This window comes from Oreochromis niloticus, linkage group LG7 (genome assembly GCF_001858045.2).
Source record: "Oreochromis niloticus isolate F11D_XX linkage group LG7, O_niloticus_UMD_NMBU, whole genome shotgun sequence".
NCBI classification, from domain to species: domain Eukaryota; kingdom Metazoa; phylum Chordata; class Actinopteri; order Cichliformes; family Cichlidae; genus Oreochromis; species Oreochromis niloticus.
The window spans coordinates 40,724,640-40,733,188 of record NC_031972.2 but is presented as its reverse complement, the minus strand read 5'-3'; the positions used below and the strand labels follow the sequence as shown (position 1 = coordinate 40,733,188).

Genomic DNA, 8,549 nt, shown 5'->3' with positions numbered 1-8,549 from the left:
AGCATCAAAATACTGATTTTTATAACTGTAAAATACTAGAATCCATAGATGAAGGAGTTTAAACTAAAATCACATATTTTGTTATCTTTTCAATAAAATGTTTTATCTGTATTCTCAGTCTTTTGATCTACTGCCAAAGAAGGATTGCACATATGTATCCAGTAGCAGGGTGTTACTCTTGACCTCAAACAAAGATGAAAATGGGTTTTTTTGTTTTTTGTTTTTTTCTATCTCTCTGACCTGGAAAATTCTCTCTGAGGTGTTCACCACTGCCTGTCTACCCTTGACGATATAACCTTCCACAACCACTGCCGCCTGGAGAAAAGGCCAGCACTCACCCGCAGAGAGTGCTTAGCACTGGTGGTAATTGGATCCCAGTCTTCCTTTGCCCCCCATCCCTCCCTAACTTCTCTCTGTCCTCTCCCTGCTGGAGGTGTCATCATCAGCGCTCTAATAAGGCGAAGGCTGCAAATGCCTTCAGCAAGTCATTAGTCACAGTAATGACTTCCCACTCCGCTCTGAACACTCTCTGCTCCTGTGCAGGACAAGTTGTATCTGCATGTACAGTACAGAGCTGGATGGAAGTTTAAGGACTGAAGTCAAAAGACAGGAAAATGCAAAGTGAAAATTGTTATTTTTTTCCATCCAGCAATGAAACACAGTGACAGTTTAACTGTTTTTTAAATTTAGCAGAATTTTCCATATAGATTTTACCAAAGATTGGTCATCAAACATGATGTGACAAGTCTGTATGAAAAGCAAACCAGAGGGTTTTTGGCCTCTGTCTGGGATTACTTTCCACTTTTTCTATAGTTTTTGAATGTATTGCACTTTGTTTTATTTGTTGTTAGTTTTAGGTAGAAAAAGTCAAGTTGTGGCTTTAAATAAATCCTTTCTTAAAGGCAAACTTCTACCTTCTGCAAAAAAAAAGGAAAAAAAAGAAATGATGTTCTTAAATTCGCTTGGTTACTGCAATACTCATACTTCCTTCATTACTATTGTTACATGGTCAGCAAGCATGACATCACCAGCAAAGAAATTCTATGTATGTTTATGCCTGTAACATTTATATACTGAAGAACTCAATGTGATTTCTGTTGATCTCATTTAGATGTTAGGCAATAGGCAGTGCTTCACAATTTCAGCCCACTGTGTCCTGATCAAGTATCAGTGATCGAGGCTACCCTGTGTTTATACATGCAGACATACATGTTGGTTACAGTTATAATTATCTCTACACATTTATAAGACAGATTTTTTTGTGTTACTTGTGGACAGGAGTTAGGATTTTTTAAAGACTTGACTTCTGGATGAAGTCAAATTTTAATGCAAAGAAAAGAAGCAGAAGAAGGAGGCTCTGCTCTGTTGGATGAGTCATTGACCAGTAACCTGGAGGAACACAACTGCTTATGTGTGGTTGCTTCATCCTTTGATAATTTATACTTAGAGTCTCTTTTCTGCTCTAAGCACACACACACACACACGAGTGAAAGAGGAAAATGTTGCTTGGCATTGGATAGTAGTCTGTAAGATGACTTTCGAAATTGGAAAATAGATATAAAATGGCGGAAGTTCAAGGAGAAGGAGTGCTGCTCAGAGTTCAGGAAAGATTTGAGAAAGGCTCTGTAGGGTAGAGTTCCAGATGATTTATGACTGCAATGGTACAACTGAAGTGGTGAGGCAAACTACCAAGAAGGCATTCGGTGTATCCTCTGGACAGAGAAAAGAGGATGAGGAGACCTGGTGAGGGTGTACAGGGAAGTAGTCAAAGGAATGGATTAGCAAAGAAAATGTGGGATAGTCAGGGAGGTGAAGAAAGAAGGGAGGTGAGGCATACAGCAAAGAGAGGTAGCAAAGACAAAGGAAAAGGTTATATTGAGTTGTATGTGAGGTCAGATACTAAGGAAAGAAGAGGAATTGCATCAGTTGGCAGAGAGATCAAGCCTCTGATCAAACCTCAGAAAGACCCTTGAGGCTCAAGAAGTAAATAACAATATTTCAAATCAATTTTATTCATATAGCGCTAAATCACAACAACAGTTACCTCAAGGCACTTTATATTGTAAGGTAGACCCTACAATAATACACACAGAGAAAAACCCAACAATCGTATGACGCCCTATGAGCAAGCACTTTGGCAACAGTGGGAAGGAAAAACTCCCTTTTAAGAGGAAGAAACCTCCGAACCAGGCTCAGGGAGGGGCGGCCATCTGCCACGACCGGTTGGAGAGAGAAATAACAGTCATTTAAGATGCTTTACATGATAAAATTAAAAGCAAAAATAAAAGAATAAGAGGCAAAAAAATATACCAGGAGTAACAAGAGCACCCAGAGAGCACAACTCCCCCAAAAGGGGGGGTTAAAGTAAAGTAAAAACTTTAATGTTTTCATTACTAAATTTTGATGTTTGCCTGTTATGGCGTATGGCTGTGTTAACCTAAAAGCAATATTTCAAATACCCACACACTCACGCTAGATAACCATATAAACAGATACCAATCATGCTTCGTTACATGCTTGTGAATTCATGCCAAATAAAATGTAATTATGCTCATTCCTAAAAGCACATACAACACAGAGTACAATGACAGGAGCATCAAGTCCTGTGCTGTATAAATCAAATAAACAAATAAGAATATTGCACCTGATGTCTCCAATAGACATGAGAGAATTCAATTATGAAATAAAATATATTATAATACACATAGAGTTATGAGATTTTTTTTTTTTTTTTACACATGAATGGTGTGATGCAAATATAATAGTTAGTCCTGAGATTATGATGATGTAGATGGTGAATTTGAGTGTTTCTGGGAGTTCAGTACAGTAACAGTTCTTGGGAAAAAGCTGTTTTTCAGCCTGGAGGTGTCTGGGCTATGAATGGCCCTAGAGGTGGCAGTAAGAGGAACAAGAGGTGCTGATGAAAGCGGTGAGTTCCATCTTTCAAAGGCTTTACAGAGGCAGCATGTCCTGTGTCATTCAGTGTGGGGAGTGGGAGTCAAATGATTTTCTCATCTCTGTGGACAGATTGACTTTCTTAAGTGTCAGGAAGTAATAAAGCTGCCGTTGAGGCTTGTTTTAATCAGAGCAGTTGAGTTGCCTGTCCAAGTGAAGTCCTCCAAGACATCCATCACCAGAAATTTAAACGAGGAGGCTCTCCCCATTGTTGCTTCTTTGATAATTAGTGGAGAGAGGTCTTCTTTGTGTTTCCCCAAAGTCCATAGTGATTTCTTTTGTCTTCGATGCCTCATGTTAGGTTCTTTTCTGTGCACCAGCCCTTCAGTTTACAGATTTTGTTATTTTAAACTGCCTCATTGCTCTTAGAAATGAGACTAGCCACTGTCATCTGCAATTTAACAGTGTTTGTTTAATCACAGGGAAATTAAGTGGTGAAAATTCTGAGGTATACTTAGCGTAAAAAATACAACAAAACACTGAGACTCCCATACTGCCATGTGTAAGGTTTCCTGGTGGACTTAAAATGCCGACTCACAGATAAAGAATTCAGAGTATTTATTTACAATGAAAGATTCAATAGCAAATGACAACAGCAAGATTTTGTAGTTAGTGATAAGCTAAAACTCCTAAACAGGGAGGTCGATAACGTCCCGGTCCAGCTGTCGTGTACAGAATCTTGCAGAAGGTTAGTCAAGGTGGGGGACAATGGATGTTTTTATCCAGCTTAAGTAAGGAACAGCTGATGACACAATCAGGCACAGGTGAGGTAATCAGCCCAGGTGCTGATGGCAGGGAGCAGGAGGAAGATTTGTCTCTAAAACACAGGATGTGGTTAGCAGGCGGGCAGGCGGGCAGGCGCACATATACAGGTTAAGACAAGGCATGCATGCCCTAACATTTGGGTAGGAAAGGTGACCTAAAATTGTCATCACTCACCTTTTAGACACTCATTAGAGTGTCTGTTTTCTGTGTCTTATTAGTATACTCTGAATTGGTTTGACTGTATACAGATTGTGGTATGATTACCAGTAGCCTAACTTTACAGGAAAAACAGTAATCTTGATCCAGGTGCTGTGTCTCTGAGTAGACTTTATCAGGTCAGTAAATCGCCCTGCCTAGACTCTAATTACAGGCTACCAATGGCCCAGTTGTCATAGTCATTTAAATCCCCAAGCCCACGGAGCGATCTGGTGCAAAATAAACAACCTTGGGCTTTGTGTATAAGAGGCACAGGGGAGAAGAAGAAGACAATCCAAGAATGGTTCTGTGATTCGTGTTTATCCTGGTAAACACCTTTTAATATTTAGGAGCTTTTATTTTGACAATCTAGCTTGCAACCAAGCTAGCGGCCTAGAATTATGCAACTATTTGCTTTTTTCTTCCGCAAGTTTAAAAAATATATTTTTATGCCTGTGCCAGCTCTTCTAGGGATCTCTACACAGGATCTTCACAATTTTTTGGAGGGAAGGGAGGCCACCATTTCTATAGAGTAAAGCTATGTCAGTACACGGTTTGGTATAATGACTAATGGTAAACTTAATTGTTGGTGATTTTGTTGTGGGACTTATATGGAAACATTATATATATGTATACAAGCTTGATAGCGTTTGCTGACAACTTGGTACATCACCCTTTTTATCTTTATACATGTAACTTTTAGCTTAAAAAATAACAACAACATGGCAACCAATAATTTGTTGCCTTATTTTTTATTTATTTGTTTTTGCTTCTATTAAAATTTTAAACTGATGATCAGTGATAATTATTTTATTTCCTTCACAGCGTTCTGTTTTCACCAAAATCTTGGCCAGGAGGAAAAAGAGAAGGAGGAAGAGTGATGCTTTGGGAGCAAGCATGAAGAATCCATTTGCTTCAGTAGCAGTGCTGGTGTGAGCAACAGACAGCGGCAGGGGGATATTAGGAGCTGATATCTTGCCTCCTCATTCATCCCTGATAACACACAGCAGGATGACGGCTCTGCTATTTCTGCTGCTGCTGCTGAGATGATTGCTGTTATTATCTGGCTGCTGGAAGCTTCTGTTTAGAGCTCCTGGATTGTCACTGCAGACCAATCAGTCATTATCAGTGATAGATTTATGGAGCTCCTGCTGGGTAACATTAGTGTTTGTTCAGCTATAGTCAGCTGATGATACACAAGGACATTTATCATGTATGCATCAAATGTGTTAAGTAGAAAATAGATAATATTATGGATATGGCATTGTGTCTTTTATCCCAGCACAAATGTGATGATGGTTTCTAACAAGTTTAAATGTCAAACAGACTGATTTCAAAAGTGGCTAAACAGTGTATGGAGTATTAGTTCCTTATAGTATGGTTTAACTTTATATCAAATGGTTTTTAGGATCAAGTTTTAGTTTTAGATGCTATTATTTACCATAAAAGTATTTTGTTTCCCTGCTTTGGGTAGCAAAGCAGTGCATGAACAAACAACTCTGACTGGTTTTAGGGGTCACCAGTGTGGATCATCTACCTCCATCTCACCCTGTCTCTAGCATCTTCTTCTTTCACACCAACACTCTCCATGTCCTCCTTCACTACATCCATACATCTTTTATGCTGTCTTTCACTTATTCTCTTGCCTGGGAGATTAATCATCCTTTGTCCAGTATATCCACTAACTGCTTGTCCAACTATGTCCAAACTATCACAACTTAACCTCACTGCCTTTGTCTCCAAATTGCTCAAGTTGTCTCTGTGATGCACTTATTTATAGTTTTTTTCATCTTGGTCACTCCCAGTGAAAATCACCACATCTTCGAATCTACCACCTCCAGCTCCTCTTCTTGTCTGAGAGAGTCACCACCATCTCATCGTAAAAACCAGCACAGCGAGACTTTAAAGTGATCGCCATAGTGATTTGACTTTAGAAACATGAGGAGGTAGAAACAGAGGCTGCAGCCTGACTGCCTTTGTTACTTGTTGAAGTTCAGGGTCTGGCTGCTGGGCTGGTCACCATTCACTCAATCTTAACATCTCTCTGGATTCTTTGCTAGCCTAACTTTAGCATGTCTGTGCAGGTACTTGCAAAGAGCTTGTTAGAAGCATAATATTGCTGTCAACTGAGCCCTCAGTTATTTCTGTCCTGAATGCAAGACAGAAACAACTTTAACTTCCACTTTATTATTGCACTCTCATCTATTTGTGCAATAAAAGAAATGTTTATATCCACGTTGTGGACTGAGCCACTATTTTCCTCCTCTGGCACACAAACTGAAATCAGCTGATTGTAGTGCATGTGCATGTGAAACCGATAAGCAGGACCGATAGGCAGGCAGACTAACGATCCCAAGGAACTGAACCAGTGGGACCATTCTCGATTCCCATCCCTAATCATAGTCCATGGAAACTCCCGCCTAACCTCATCTGTCAACCTGTCCATCAGCATTGCAAGCAAAAAGGGCCTGGGCAGTCCCCCCACTCTTTCCATGATCTCTTTCACTCCTTATTCAAACCATCTGTTAGAGTTACCTGTATCCTTTAAGAGTCTTGTCCTGTCGAGGTAGGCCCTCTGTATTGTGCCATTTTTAATGGCGTGGCTGGTTGGTTTGTCCCAGGCTATTTTTGCTTGACAAGATCATTGTAAAAATGATCTTTGAAGCTGCCAATGTGAGATGTAGGACTACTGTTCTAAAGCCATGACTAAAGATATTACAGCAGATCTTTCAAGTTGGTCATTGTGTGTCTGGGACTAGCCAAAACTCCGTATTGTAAAGCCAGCTCTAAAAGATACACTGCAGACTACACATTGATGCAAATCAGTTCCACCAAAGAGATTTAAAAAAATATGCAGAACAGATACAATAGAACTCCACATTTAACTACAAAAAAACAGCTCATGTCCTTGATGGATGAATGCACAAAAGTAGCAGCTGCTCAGCTTAAGAAAAAAAAACTACATATACTATACATGTATCTGCCTTGCCATCTTTAAATGTTGCCTACAAATTCGCAAAACAGCCAGAAAGATGCAATGCAACAGGCTTGATGAAACAGAATAAATAAATAAATTTGTGAACGGTAAATTGTATATTTTCATAAATGCAGCTATGTTTATAAATATAAAAAATATAATGATTACAAATTTCAACACTTGCCCTACTGTCCATTTTGTCCATCATATTATTCTAAAGTAATAAGCAATTATAATGTGCCTCATTATAACTAGAGGTTATTATAAATAACATAGAGGTTCGATCCTCTACAGCAGTTTTATGTATGAAGGTTTGTGATAGAGTTATTAAATGCTGGAGCTATTTAAGTCTTGTGCAGCAGATGTGGACCCATCCTAATATCTGCTCATTACTGTGCTTTCACTCTATTTTTGAAATGCAACATTTTTCACTTGTTTCATATTTTATCTGTAATCTGATTCAGTCAGACTATAATGGATAAATTTGCCTATTTAAGCATGCTGTCATCTTCCTTCAACATCTTTTAACTTCAATGATTTCTGTACATTTATCTTTCCCCAAAAACTTTCCCCTTCCTCTAGTCTAAAACTCTTTAGTCATGACATGCTTTTTAAAAATGATTTTCACTTAACAAAAACCTTCTTTTTTAATTTCTCTGAATTTAGTTACTTTCTTGGGTTTTAGGCTTCAACCTCAAACTGTTGCATCTCACCTACACCTATGTAAACACTGAGAATGACTGTCTGTCGCGCCCTGGAAAGCATCAAGATTCATCACAGAAAACAGCTTGATGATTTTTCTTTCACACTTCCATGCTGACATTTGATCAGTGCACCACCTGCTGCTCGAGGCAGTTTAACCCACACTTACTGAGGTTATATACTTCAACAGAGCAGAGAACACAGATAAGCTTTGCATTTTTTCACTTCCCAAACTGAGACCAGTTAATCCACGCTGACATTTATCCTGATATCTCATTACAGCAGAAATTTGAACACTTTGACTTCAGAGTGAAACTTTTAAAGAAAGCTTTTTTTTATACTGAGTTAAATTAATCTGTCCTAGCTATACACAGTTAGGTAATGAGGAGTCTGTGAATATAAAACAAAGAAGACACTACTCCTGCTGTCATACATAATAGAATGACCACTATTGAGTTTTGTTTACTATCTGGGTTTACATAAAGATTCTATTTAACCAGGATTGTTTCCAGCTGTAGAGGATTCCCAGTTAGATTCACCATGATATGATTGCTTTCTTCTCTATAAGGCTGCGGGTGGCATTGTGAAAATATTAAACAATATTTAGAAAGGTGTCAGTGCCTGTGTTTCACATTTTGGTTTCACAAGATGGAATAACTTATTAAATATTTATAAAGCATGACTCCTTCTTAGTATGTAGTTTATAAATACAGATATAAGTATCTTAATTAATAATCTCATATATAACATGTTCATGGTATCATTTATAAACTTGAACTAAGTTATTAAGAAAGTATTTAGATGCATACACAAGTGTGTGTTTGCGAATGTGTTAATAGCAGTTTTGTAAATCATTATTCAGTAGTGTCTTTCATGGTAAATTTATGCAGTTATTAGTTGTTAGTTAAATGTTTTGTGTGGCCTCATCTAAACTGAGGGCAGTGCTTGCCTTATA

General features: G+C 38.4%; 1 long non-coding RNA gene across 1 annotated transcript; it reads left to right on the top strand.

Annotated features, from left to right (window-relative positions):
* The first annotated feature begins 2,942 nt into the window (after nt 1–2,942).
* Nucleotides 2,943–6,192, top strand: LOC102080517 (uncharacterized). Its single transcript, XR_001224767.3, has 3 exons — nt 2,943–4,243; nt 4,378–4,457; nt 4,741–6,192. It is a non-coding gene; the product is annotated as an uncharacterized LOC102080517 (long non-coding RNA).
* The last annotated feature ends 2,357 nt before the right edge of the window (nt 6,193–8,549 follow it).